Source organism: Phocoena phocoena, chromosome 5 (genome assembly GCF_963924675.1).
Source record: "Phocoena phocoena chromosome 5, mPhoPho1.1, whole genome shotgun sequence".
In the NCBI taxonomy this organism is placed as follows: domain Eukaryota; kingdom Metazoa; phylum Chordata; class Mammalia; order Artiodactyla; family Phocoenidae; genus Phocoena; species Phocoena phocoena.
This window is the reverse complement of record NC_089223.1, coordinates 38,858,390-38,872,959: the sequence shown is the minus strand read 5'-3', so window position 1 is coordinate 38,872,959 and position 14,570 is coordinate 38,858,390. Positions and strand designations below refer to the sequence as shown.

The following is a 14,570-nucleotide window of genomic DNA, read 5'->3' as shown; positions in this document are numbered from 1 at the left end:
AAAAAATCATAAATCCTGCTCCCAGATTTCTCCAAAGAAGATATACAGATTGCCAACAAACACATGAAAGGTTGCTCAACCTGGGGTGATTCGCTGTCTAAAGGAGGGAAGGAGGGAAGGAAAGATAGAAGGAAAGAATGAAGGTAAAGTTCAATAAAGTTATTACAATTAAAATTAATTATTAAAAAAAATTTTTTTTTTAAAAAAAAAACCATGGACGGATAGAGCCCTAGGACAAATGGTAAAAGCAAGAGTATACAGACAAGATCTCACACAGAAGCATACACGCACACATTCACAAAAGAGGAAAAGGGAAAAAAAATCACAGATCTCTCTCCTAAATTCCCCCTCTTCAATTTGGGATCACTCCCTGTCTATTCAGGTATTCCACAATGCAGGGCACATCAAGTTGATTGTGGAGCTTCAATCCGCCGCCTCCGCGGCTGCTGGGAGAGACCTCCCCCTCTCCTCCCTGCTCTCACAGCTCACAGGAGCTCAGCTTTGTACCCGGCCCTGCCCCTGCGCGCAGATCGCTGGAGGGCGTCTGTTTTTTGCTCAGACAGGACGGGGTTAAAGGAGCCGCTGATTCGGGAGCTCCGGCTCACCCAGGCCGGGGGTTGGGGGATGGGGGAAGGAGGGGCACTGCGTGCGGGGCGGGCCTGCGGCGGCAGAGGCGGCGTGACACTGCGGCAGAGGCCGGCACGACGCTGCACCAGCCTGAGACCCGCCGTGCGTACTCCCGGGGAAGTTGTCCCTGGATCCTGGGAACCTGGCAGTGGCGGCCTGCACAGGCTCCGCGGAAGAGGGGCGCGGAGAGTGACCTGTGCTCGCACACAGCCCCCCTGGTGGCGGCAGCAGCAGCCCCAGCGTCTCCCGCCCGTCTCTGGGGTCCGCGGTTTCAGCCGCGGCTCGCGCCCGTCTCTGGGGCTCGCGCTTCCCGCCGTGGCTCACGCCCGTCTCGGGGGCTCACGCCCTCAGCCGCGGCTCGCGCCCGTCTCTGGGGTTCGCGCTTTTAGCCGCGGCTCGCGCCCGTCTCTGGAGTTCCTTTAAGCAGCGCTCTTAAACCCCTCTCCTCGCGCACCAGGAAACAAAGAGGGAAGAAAAAGTCTCTTGCCTCTTCGGCAGGTGCAGGCTTTTCCCCGAACTCCCTCCCGGCTAGTCGTGGCGCACCAACCCCTTCAGGCTATGCTCAAGCCGCCAACCCCAGTCCTCTCCCTGCGCTCCGTCCAAAACCGAAACCCGAGCCTCAGCTCGCAGCCCCGCCCGCCCCGGCGGGTGAGCAGACAAGCCTCTCGGGTTGGTGAGTGCCGGTCGGCACCGATCGTCTGTGCGGGAATCTCCCCGCTTTGCCCTCCACACCCGTCGCTGTACACCACTCCGCGGTCCCGAAGCTCCCCACTCCGCCTCCCGCAGTCTCCGCCCGCGGAGGGGCTTCCTAGTGTGTGGAAACTTTTCCTCCTACACAGCTCCCTCCCACTGGTGCAGGTGCCGTCCTTATTCTTTTGTCTCTGTTTTTTCTTTTTTCTTTTGCCCTACCCAGGTACGTGGGGAGTTTCTTGCCTTTTGGGAGCTCTGAGGTCTTCTGCCAGCCTTCAGTAGGTGTTCTGTAGGAGTTGTTCCACGTGTAGATGTATTTCTGGTGTATCCGTGAGGAGGAAGGCGATCTCCACGTCTTACTCTTCCGCCATCTTCCCCCGCCTCTCTGATTCTTTTTAAATTATGGTTTTCTCAGGGTATATGCTCAGCAGTGGGATTGCTGGGTCATACGGTAGTTCGATTTTTAAGGAACCTCCATACTGTTCTCTATAGTGGCTGTATCAACTAACATTCCCACCAACAGCAAGAAGGTTCCCTTTTCTCCACACCCTCTCCCACATTTATAGTTTGTAGATTTTTTGATCATGGTCATTCTGACCAGTGTGAGGTGATACCTCATTGTAGTTTTGATTTGCATTTCTCTAATGATTAATGATGTTGAGCAACCTTTCATGTGTTTGTTGGCAATCTGTATATCTTCTTTGGAGAAATCTCTATTTAGATCGGGGCCCATTTTTGGACTGGGTTGTTTGGTTTTTTGTTATTGAGCTGCATGAGCTGCTTGTATATTTTGGAGATTAATACTTTGTCAGTTGCTTCATTTGCAAATATATTCTCCCATTCTGACGGTTGTCTTTTTGTCTTGTTTATGGTTTCCTTTGCAGTGCAAAAGCTTTTAAGCTTCATTAGGTCCCATTTGTTTATTTTTATTTCCATTTCTTTAGGAGGGTGTCAAAAAGGATCTTGCTGTGATTATGTCATAGAGTGTTCTATGTTTTCCTTTAAGAGCTTGATAGTATCTGGCCTTACATTTAGGTCTTTAATCCATTTTGAGTTTATTTTTGTTTATGGTGGTAGGGAGTGTTCTAACTTCATTCTTTTACTTGTAAATGTACAGTTTTCCTAGCACCACTTATTGAAGAGGCTGTCTTTTCTCCATTGTATATTCTTGCCTCCTTTATCAAAAATAAGGTGACCATATGTGTGTGGGTTTATCTCTGGGCTTTCTACCCTATTCCATTGATCTATATTTCTGTTTTTGTGCCAGTACCATACTGTCTTGATTACTGTTGCTTTATAGTAGAGGCTGAAGTCTGGGAGCTTGATTCCTCTGACTCCATTTTTCTTTCTCAACATTGCTTTTGCTATTCAGGGTCTTTTGTGTTTCCATACAAATTGTGAAAGTTTTTGTTCTAGTTCTGTGAAAAATGCCAGTGGAAGTTTGAGAGGGATTGCATTGAATCTGTAGATGGCTTTGGGTAGTAGAGTCATTTTCACAATGTTGATTCTTCCAATCCAAGAACATGGTATATCTCTCCTTCTGTTTGTATCATCTTTAATTTCTTTCATAAGTATCTTATAGTTTGCTGCATACAGGTCTTTTTTCTCTTTAGGTAGGTTTATTCCTAGGTATTTTATTCTTTTTGTTGCAATGGTAAATGGGAGTGTTTCCTTAATTTCTCTGTCAGATTTTTCATCATTAGTGTATAAGAATTCAAGAGATTTCTGTGCATTAACTTTGTATCCTGCTACTTTACCAAATTCATTGATTAGCTCTAGTTTCTCATACAGTCTTTAGGATTCCCTATGTATAGTATCATGTCATCTGCAACCAGTAACACCTTTACTTCTTCTTTTCTGATTTGGATTCCTTTTATTTCTTTTTCTTCTCTGATTTAGCTGTGGCTAAAACCTCCAAGGCTATGTTGAATAATAGTGGTGAGAGTAGACAACCTTGTCTTGTTCCTGATCTTAGTGGAAAGGCTTTCAATTTTTCAAAATTAAGCATGATGTTGGCTGTGAGTTTGTCATATATGGCCTTTATTATGTTGAGGTAAGTTCCCTCTAAGCCTACTTTCTGGAGTGTTTTTATCATAAATAGGTGTTGAATTTTGTTGAAAGCTTTCTCTGCATCTGTTGAGGTGATCATATGGTTTTTATCCTTCAGTTTGTTAATATGGTGTATCACATTGATTGATTTGCATGTATTGAAGAATCCTTGCATTCCTGGAATAAACCCCACTTGATCATGGTGTATGATCCTTTTAATGTGCTGTTGGATTCTGTTTGCTAGTATTTTGCTGAGGACTTTTGCATCTATGTTCATCAGTGATATTGGCCTGTAGTTTTCTTTCTTTGTGACATCTTTGTCTGGTTTTGATATCAGGGTGATGGTGGCCTCATAGAATGAGTTTGGGAATGTTCCTCCATCTGCTATATTTTGGAGTAATTTGAGAAGAATAGGTCTTAGCTCTTCTCTAAATGTTTGATAGAATTCGCCTGTGAAGCCATTTGGTCCTGGGCTTTCCTCTGTTGGAAGATTTTTAATCAGTTTCAATTTCAGTTCTTGTGATTGGTATGTTTATATTTTCTGTTTCTTCCTGGTTCAGTTGTGGAAGGTTGTGCTTTTCTAAGAATTTGTCCATTTCTTCCAGATTGTCCATTTTATTGGCATGTTGTTGCTTGTAGTAATTTCTCATGATCCTTTGTAATTCTGCAGTGTCCGCTGTTGCTTCTCCTTTTTCATTTCCAATTCTATTGATTTGAATCTTCTTTTTTTCTTGATGAGTTTGGCTAATGGTTTATCAATTTTATCTTCTCAAAGAACTAGCTTTTAGTTTTATTGATCTATTATTGAACTATTGTTCCCTTCATTTCTTTTTCATTTATTTCTGATCTGAGCTTTATGATTTCTTTCCTTCTGCTAACTTTGGGGTATTTTTTGTTTTTCTTTAATTGCTTTAGGTTTAAGCTTAGATTATTTGAGATGTTTCTTGTTTCATGACATAGGATTATATTGCTATAAATTTCCCTCTTAAAACTGCTTTTACTGCATCCCATAAGTTTTAGTTCATCATGTTTTCATTGTCATTTGTTTCTAGGTATTTTTTGATTTCCTCTTTGATTTCTTCCATGTTCCCTTGGTTATTATGTAGTGTAGTGTTTAACCTCCATGTGTTTATATTTTTTACAGATGTTTTTCCTGTAATTGATATCTAGTCTCATAGTGCTGTGGTCGGAAAAGATACTTGATATGATTTTATTTTTCTTAAATTTACCAAGGCTTGATTTGTGACCCGAGATATGATCTATCCTGGAGAATGTTCCATGAGCACTTGAGAAAAATATGTATTCAGTTGTTTTTGGATGGAATGTCCTATAAAAATTAAGTCCATCTTGTTTAATGTGACATTTAAAGCTTGTGTTTCCTTATTTATATTCATTTTGGATGATCTGTCCATTGGTTAAAGTGGGTTGTTAAAGTCCCCTATGATTATGTTACTGTCAATTTCCCGTTTTATGCCTGTTAGCATTTGCCTTATGTATTGAGGTGCTCCTATGTTGGGTGCATATATATTTACAATTGTTATGTCTTCTTCTTGGACTGATCCCTTGATCATTATGTAGAGTCCTTTGCCTCTTGTAAGAGTCTTTATTTTTAAGTCTATTTTGTCTGATATGAGAATTTCTACTCTAGCTTTCTTTTGATTTCCAGTTGCATGGACTATCTTTTTCTATTCCCTCACTTTCAGTCTGTATGTGTCCCTGGGTCTGAAGTGAGTCCCTTATATGCAGCATATATATGGGTCTTGTTTTTGTATCCATTCAGCCAGTCTACATCTTTTGGTTGGAACATTTAACCCATTTACATTTAAGGTAATTATCCATATGTATGTTCCCATTACCATTTTCTTAATTGTTCTTGGTTTTTTATTGTAGGTCTTTTCCTTCTCTTGTGTTTCCTACCCAGAGAAGTTCCTTTACATTTGTTGTAAAGCTGGTTTGGTGGTGCTGAATTCTCTTAGCTTTTGCTTGTCTATAAAGGTTTTAATTTCTCCCTTGAATCTGAATGAGATCCTTGCTGGGTCGAGTAACCTTAGTTGTAGGTATTTCCCTTTCATCACTTTAAATATGTCCTGCCACTCCCTTCTGGCTTGCAGAGTTTCTGCTGAAAGATCAGCTGTTAACCTTATTGGGATTCCCTTGTGTGTTATTTGTTGTTTTTCCCTTGCTGATTTTAATTTTTTTCTTTGAATTTAATTTTTGTTAGTTTGATTAATATGTGTCTTGGTGTGTTTCTCCTTGGATTTATCCTGTATGGGACTCTCTGCACTTCCTGGACTTGATAGACTATTTCCTTGCCCATATTAGAGAAATTTTCAACTATAATCTCTTCAAATATTTTTTCAGTCCCTTTCTTTTTCTCTTCTTATTCTGGGGCCCCTATAATTCGAATGTTGGTGTGTTATTGTTGTCCCAGAGGTCTCTGAGACTGTCCTCAATTCTTTTCATTCTTTTTTCTTTGCTCTGTGGCAATTATTTCCACTATTTTATTTTCCAGGTCACTTATCCGTTCTTCTGCTTCAGTTATTCTTCTATTGATTCCTTCTAGAGAATTTTTAATTTCATTTTTCTGTTGTTCTTTATTGTTTGCTCTTTAGTTTTTCTAGGTCCTTGTTAAATGTTTATTGTATTTTCTCCATTCCATTTCCATGGTTTTGCATATCTTTAATAACAGTACTCTGAGTTCTTTGTCAGGTAGACTGCCTATTTCCTCTTAATTTGTTTGGTCTGGTGAGTTTTTACTTTGCTCCTTCCTCTGTTGTATATTCGAAGATAATTGTTGTTTACTATATAGAATACTCAATGTGGATGAACAGTGAAAACATAGCCCACAGTGACTGGAGCAAGCCCCTCTGCTGGGGACCCCATCTCTACCCGTCCCTGGATCCCCGAGCCTTTTGCATAATGCTGAAGTGGGGCGAGCTGCAGGCAGTGAAGTCCCTTGACTCAAAGTAAAGACTTGGATGAGCACTGGGGGTATGGCAGTGGTGGAGGGGTTGGGCAGGCCCCTACAGGCTAGGTGGGGGAGCAGCAAAAGTGGATGAAGCCAGGAGCTAGGGAGATGGTGTCTATTTTTGTTTTCTGAAAAGGGGCACACAGGGACCTGCAGGCAGTCAGGCAGCAGCTGAGGTGGGTCATGCGCTGACATCTTTCTCATCACCCGGCTTGGAGGCTTCCAGCAAAGGGTCCCTGGGACTCGTCTCCTCCTCCTCCTTGGCCTCGTTGGACTTAGAGTTGGGGACCCAGAGGCTGGAGTTGATGCAATGATGCATGTGGTACTTCATGTCGGTGGCATCCATCTTGCTGACAGCATCTTGTAGAATCTGCACATCATTCACCTCAAAGCATTTCTGGAGTTCCTCAGGGAGGGACTCGTATACCTCGATGGGGTCCAGGCTGCTCGGCCAAGCTGCTGCTTGCACTCTTCCTCCTCGTACTCCTTCATGACCTTCTTGATGCACAGCTTGGCCCGGCCCTGCACGCAGTCTTTGAAGGCCTCCAGCTCGTCATTGAAGCCCTCCATGTACTGACAGTCGGCAGTCTTGATCTTGGTGAAGAACTGCCAGAAGCAGGCATGAGGGTCCACTTTCAGGCTCTTGACCAGCTCCAGGATGAACTGCATGACAATGGTCTGGTGGACCACCTGCTCCATCAGTGCACATTTCTCCTCCGCCTTTAGGTCAAAGCACCAAATAACCAGGTAGTTGGCAGTCTCCTCGCACACCAGGTGGACGTTGTCCAACAGGTACTTCTGGCTGTCATCCCAGAAGCGGAGCATGCTGAAGTGCTTAATACTTTTCCATGAAGGTTTTGTGTTTCTGCTCCCTCACCTCCTCCAACTCCACCTCCACCTGCTCAGGCTTCGCATTGACCATACTCTTGCTGAAGCCGTCCTTGCTGAGCAGGTCCATGTTCCAGGGCATGCTCTTCTCCTTTGCACATCTCCTCTAGCTTCTGCTCCCAGCTCTGCTCCTCCTTGCGCAGCTGCTGTGCCTCAGCCTGCAACCGTTACAGCTCGGTCCTGCTGCCCTCGCCCTTGGCCACCTCCAGCCCCTTCAGCTTCCACTGGCACTCAGACACCTGTCTTCTCATTTTGCTTAACTTACTGTGTTTGGGGTCTCCTTTTTGCCAGCTGCAGGTTTGTAGTTCCCATTGTTTTTGGTGTCTGACCCCAGTGGGTAAGATGGTTCAATGGGTTGTGTAGGCTTTCTGGTGGAGGGGACTGGTGCCTGTGCTCTGGTGGATGAGGCGGGATCTTATCTTTCTGGTGAGCAGGACCATGTCCGGTGGTGTATTTTGGGATGTCTGTGACCTTATGATTTTAGGCAGCCACTCTGCTAATTGGTGAGGATGTGTTCCTGTTTTGCTAGTTGTTTGGCATGGGGTGTCCAGCATAGGAACTTGCTGGTCATTGATTGGAGCTGGGTCTTAGCATTGAGACAGAGATCTCTGGGAGACCTCTCACCAATTGAAATTACATAGGGCCAGGTTGGCTCTGGTGGCTTAATGTCCTGAATTTGGCTCTCCCACCTCAGAAGTTCAGGCCTGACACCCGGCTGGAGCACCAAGACACTGTCAGCCACATGGCCACGGATGTAGGGATTTTCTTGCATTTTGGGAAGTCTGAGGTTTTCTGCCAGTGTTCAGTCGGTGTTCTGTAGGAGTTGTTCCACATGTGGATGTATTTTTGATGTATTTTGGGGGAGGAAGGTGATCTCAATGTCTCACTCCTCTGTCATTTTTTCTTTTTTTGTTTTTTTTTTTTTTGTGGTACGTGGGCCTCTCACTGTTGTGGCCTCTCCCGTTGTGGAGCACACGCTCCGGAGTGCACGCTCAGCGGCCATGGCTCACAGGCCTAGCCCTTTCATGGCATGTGGGATCCTCCCCGACTGGGGCACGAACCCATGTCCCCTGCATCAGCAGGTGGACTCTCAACCACTGTGCCACCAGGGAAGCCCTCTTCTGTCATCTTGAAGTTCCTCCCCATCACCCTCAAACTCCACGGTCAGTGAGAAAAGCAGTGAGCAATGAAGGGCTCAGTGTGGGTACTGCCAATACTATTATTATCATAAGTCCTAAACTTTTTGTACCTTTCGTAGACACTATACATTTGGAAAACATGGTCATAAATGAAGAGCAGAGAATTCATAGAAGGTTCCTACAGAAAACAGGCACTGAGGATGTGAGAGCGATCTGACCACAACAGCTGTCTCCCCTTTAATGGTCAGGGGTGATTTGGCTGATCTGAATATATATATATATATATATATATATATATACACACATACATATTACATAGCATGTAAGTTTTTTTGTTTCTTTTACCAAAGAAGGCAGTTTTGAAATGAAACCAAGAAACTGGTAAAAAGGATAATCAAAGGAGGCTCCTCTTTTATGTGCTTACTCTCCACGGCCTGCTTGTCTGTCCATCTACAACCCCCGGTATGAGAATGCAAACAGACATTCCACTGAAGGGATTTCAAGGAAGGGAAGCAGTAACACACAGAAATGTAATTGAGTATGTTTGTAGGGTGGGTGGGAGAGTTGCTGCTGTTAAAGAATTCTGCCTCTGGGGCTTCCCTGGTGACGCAGTGGTTAAGAATCCGCCTGCTGATGCAGGGGACACGGGTTCCTGCCCCGGTCCGGGAAGATCCCACATGCCATGGAGCAGCTGGGCCCATGAGCCATGGCCGCTGAGCCTGCACGTCCGGAGCCTCTGCTCCACAACGGGAGAGGCCACAACAGTGAGAGGCCCGCATACACAAAAGAAAAAAAAAAAAGAATTCTGCTCTTGACCCTAGGCACTCTGCCTGTTTAGGTGCAGGTGGGCAGCTTGCACTCTCACTCTCATAGTTTCTGCCTCGCAAGGCTTCCTCTCCTCATTCCCTGACCCCCTTTCTCCTTGTTGCTCTCTCTTGTCGGCCACGAGGATTATAGGCATGGTCACCCAGTACCACCTGGAGCCATCAGTCTTTCAGTCAGGCAAAAGATTTTCCCGGAGTCATATGATACAAAACTTACATAATATCACATGTATCTACTTTGCTTTTCTATATGGAAAACTTTTCCATTCATTAAAAATAAATTGTGGAAATGTAAATTGATACAATCACTATGGAGAACAGTATGGAGGTTGCTTAAAAAACTAAAAATAGAACTACCATACGACCCAGCAGTCCCAATACTGGGCATATACCCTGAGAAAACCATAATGCAAAAAGAGTCATGTACCACAATGTTCATTGCAACACTATTTACAATAGCCAGGACATGGAAGCAACCTAAGTGTCTATCGACAGATGAATGGATCAAGAAGATGTGGCACATATATACAATGGAATATTATTCACCCATAAAAAACAAACAAAATTAAGTCATTTGTAGTGGGGTGGATGGACGTAGAGTCTGTCATACAAAGTGAAGTAAGTCAGAAAGAGAAAAATACCGCATGCCAACACATATATATGGAATATTAAAAAAAATGGTATTGATGAACCTAGTGGCAGGGCAGGAATAAAGACGTAGACAGAATGGACTTGAGAACACAGGGAAGGGGGAAAGGTAAGTTGGGACGAAGTGAGAGAGTGCCATTGACATACATACACTACCAAATGTAAAATGGCTAGTGGAAAGCAGCCGCATAGCACAGGTAGATCAGCTCGGTGCTTTGTGACCACCTAGAGGGGTGGGATAGGGAAGGTGGGAGGGAAGGAGATGCAAGAAGGAAGAGATATGGGGACATATTTATATGTATAACTGATTCACTTTGTTATAAATCAGAAACCAACACACCATTATTGTAAAGCAATTACACTCCAATAAAGGTGTTATACTCCAATAAAGGTGTTTTAAGAAAAAAGAAAATATGTGGATCATTCCCTCAGGACCTCAACTGGTAAACACTGTCTGCACATTTACATCACATTCTCATTTTACGGTAGATAATAAAAATAAAGTTAGCTGTTTCCAGCCCTGTTCTGATCCTCTGTGAGAAATAGAAACTGTCAGAGACGAAACAGTAACACATAAGCAACCCTGGCATCTTTCAGCCCCTTATAGGAAATTCTGAAGTATGGAAAGAAAACAACTGAAAAATCAATGGTCCAGTTCATATTTTAAGTAACGAAGAAGGCTGAAGTAGACTCTTCCAGATCATCACCCTATCGTATATAAACTACCCAGGCATGTCCCCACACAAATCTCTGGCTAAATCTACAAGGGGCAGTACCGTCTCCTCAAAGGCTCCCACCCCTCGTTCCAGAAAGCCTAGATTTATACCAGAGGGAAAAATGTAATTAAGGGATTAAAAGTCATTAATGCCTGCTGAATTAAATGTGGACACCAGGTGCTATTGAAAGAAGAGTCCTCCTCTGTTATCTTTGTAGGATGCATTGTTAAGAGACATTTGGAGATACTCGCAAATAAGGCATTGACCTCTTTGGGTTGCAGCAGCATTCAGGTTAGTGACACGGATGAAGTGACCAAAAGATGTAAGGTCTGTGGTGTATTTCAATAGGAAGAAGGAAAATATATCAGAAAACAAACCCATAAAGAGGCACTTAACACAGTACCCAAGATATATGATCTGTTAACAGAAGAACAGACCTTCAAAAACTGTCCTAGAGATGGTTTGGGCTATTCTCAGCCGTGTTTTGACAAATTCTGTGTACAAAATTGAATAGGAAGTCATTAAAAAAAAATCATGCTTGTGTCCCACCCTCAGGTACTGTGATGTAATTGGAATGAGGTATAGCCTGGACATTATGATTTTTAAAAAGTTTCCCAAATGATTCTAATGTGCACTAAGGTTCAAGCACCAGTGGAAATCATTATATTAGACCATACAGTGTTTTGTTTCTATTCAACCAACATAACATTTACCAACCCATTCTATAATTATATTTTCATTAACAGCAAAAATTAAAATCACTTATCAATTAAATATAGTGGAATGGGAACATGCAGTGTAGAAGACCTGGGCCCGCAGCTCTGCCAGTGTATTTACACAGGCTTAAATCTTCCAGATTTGTCTGGATCTGGCCTTCATCAGCTATCATATGAAAATAAGATTCACAACCAACAGATTGGTTCTCCTAGCACTGTGAAGTATTGTCTCATTTAAACTACACTCAGTTTTGTGACTGTTTACTGTTTATTACAGATGAGAAGATGAACTCAGAATATTCCAGCTCACATAACTACTAAGTGTGAAAATGAGGGCTTGAAACCTGGTCTTGCTGCCCCCAGGTGGGACAGTCAGATTCATCCCACTAACATCTTGATGCTCTCAAGAGGCCCCAAGAGCCTTAAAATTCTGTAAAACTATCAGCTACAAATATGATCAACACTACCAGTTGCTCAAGGAATGTATCATACTGGGGTAAAGGATAGAAAGCAGTGGCACATTTTATTGTTTTTCAAGAAGGATAAGTGTCAAACACTACCAAGTGTTAAACACTACCAAAAAAATTCTTCTTAACGGGATTGAACCTCTCCTTATACCCAAGGGCTTAAAAAATACATGAGACCCAATTGCACAATGTGACTCAGCAAGAAAAGCCACCAAACAAATTAATAACAAAATCCAGGTCAAAAGAAATAAGAAGAGATAACAATCCTGAAAGATGCCTAAGATAAAAAGCTAGTGAGATCCACTAAAGTGCAAAACTTATCTTCAATGAAAATTTCGTAATTTTATATTTTCTGAAATACTGATATAAAACTAATATAAGAGAAAAAAATTTTTTAGAGAAATTTAATTAATATAAGAGAACTTAATTAATTATAATTAATTATATTTAATTAATATAAGAGAAAAATATATTAGAAAGATGACTAGAAAATAGAAGACCATGGGAATTATCTGAGCATCATAATAAACAGTTATAATATTTTCATTATACATATTGGATAGATCATTTTTCTCAAAGGAAACACAAACCAAAATATTTGGTCTAAGGTCTGAGTATAAAAGGTTTTTAACAAAGCAAAGTAAAAAATAGATATACTTTTCATGCTGAATCTCATTTTAAGTAACTACCAACATCATTAAACACTTCTGCCTAATAATAAATAGTCAATTCCTTGTGAATCTTGTAGGGAACTGGTGAAACTTGTAGGAGGGCACAAAAAAAAAAAGGGTACACTGGGAAATAATCATCAGGTAAATGCATTATTTCCCTTAGGTCTAATCTGTCTCACAGAAACTACTCAGACCTCTTCATGGCAATTCATTATTCATTCATTCACCTGACAAAAATTTATGGAGTGCCTAAAAAGCAATTCTGTTAAGTAAGCACTGAGGTTACAAGTGCAAACAATGACACTCATGCACCTCTCAGTCTGGTAGGGAGGAGGAACATTAATCATCCAAAAGAGTAAGCACATAATTATACACTGATGTAACTGCAGTGAAAGTTGGTAAGACAGTCCTAGGACAGCATATAGCAAACCATCCTCATGTAATCTCTTGGGTCAAAGAAAGATAACTAAAGAGTGATGAGATCTCTTTGAAGAGAAACTCAGGTCTAAGTATACAATCCAGGAAGGAAAAAATCCTGGCAGAGGCAAGCAGCCAATGCAAAGGCCCTGAGGCAGGAGGAAACCTGTTGTGTTCCAGAGCAGGGAGCCAGGAAGAGATTAGGCAGAGGCCAGATCAGATGGGAATTTTGATCAGGCATTGGGACTCTTTTTTTTTAATGTTGAGCCTTCTTTTAATTATTTTTATTTTTGGCTGTGTTGGTTCTTCGTTTCTGTGCAAGGGCTTTCTCTAGTTGTGGCAAGCAGGGGCCACTCTTCATCGCGGTGCACGGGTCTCTCACTGTCGTGGCCTCTCGTTGTGGAGCACAGGCTCCAGACGCGCAGGCTTAGTAGTTGTGGCTCACGGGCCTAGTTGCTCTGCGGCATGTGAGATCTTCCCAGACCAGGGCTCGAGCCCGTGTCCCCTGCATTAGCAGGCAGATTCTCAACCACTGCGCCACCAGGGAAGTCCAGGCATTGGGACTTTTAAGAGCTTCCTGGGTTATTCTAATGCACAGCACATTTCTAGAACCAGTGAGAACCATACCATATTAGACCATAGTTTTTTTCTTTTCAACCAAGTTAGCATATATCAACTTAATCTATAACTTTATTTTCATAAACAAAAATCCCACAAATCACATGTTAATTATGTGTAATGGAATATATGGTCATTGGAACTTGGAGTCTAAAATCCTGGGCGCCTAGATGGTGGTAGGAGCAGAATAGTACAAGATCTGTGGTTTGTAAAGATCGCTGGCTTCAGTGTGGAGGATGACTTGGAGGGGCAGAGATGTGGAGCCCAGCTAGGAAGAGACAGTGTCAGTCTAAGGAAAGAGATGACGGTATGGGCATCATTGCATCTTGCCTTTCTTATCTGTAAAACACATGGAGTGGGACAGAGCAATCCCTAAGGACACTTTCAGCTTAAGAGCAGACACAAAAGGAGATGTTGTGATTGGAGAAGGCTATCTTATAGTCCAGGTCACATCCCCAAAACAGGAAATGACAGCTTGGGGTGCTTGGAAGGTAAACTTCCTCTCTATCATTCCCACCAGCATTAAATATGCTAAAACTAATTTTTTTAATGCCTTGACCCTATATCTTCCTCTATCTACTGACACTTTTTCTCAGCTGCCCATGACAGCAAACTGTATGAAATAGAGCCTCCACCATAATTACAAGATGATGGACACCATATTAACTGGAGTTTGTGGAAAGAGTATATTTGGCTAGAAAAGAAAACAACCTTGGTTTAAAGCCTTAGTAAAGACAAAAATAAAAGTCTTAAGACTACTTTGGATTATAAATTTTGCCATTATGCAAAATTATGTACATAGACATTTTATTCACAATAAATTCCTTATTTAACTCTGTTCTCCTTTATGCAACATCCACAATAGGGCTTTGCAGATAAGGAGTGTACAGAACAGATGTGCTCCACAAATGAATAAGCAGGACTATTTACAGATTTTTATTCCCGTTGGAGTGTCTCTTTCCCTTGGGAAATTTGGTTTTGATTTTATAATTTTTTTTTTTTTTTTTTTTTTTGCTATACGTGAGCCTCTCACTGTTGTGGCCTCTCCCGTTGCGGAGCACATGCTCCAGATGCGCAGGCTCAGCGGTCATGGCTCACGGGGCCAGCCGCTCCGCAGCATGTGGGATCTTCC

At 42.4% G+C, this 14,570-nt stretch overlaps 1 pseudogene; it reads right to left on the bottom strand.

Annotated features, from left to right (window-relative positions):
• Positions 1-6,515: 6,515 nt before the first annotated feature.
• Positions 6,516-7,473, bottom strand: LOC136123146 (hsp90 co-chaperone Cdc37 pseudogene; annotated as a pseudogene).
• Positions 7,474-14,570: the final 7,097 nt, after the last annotated feature.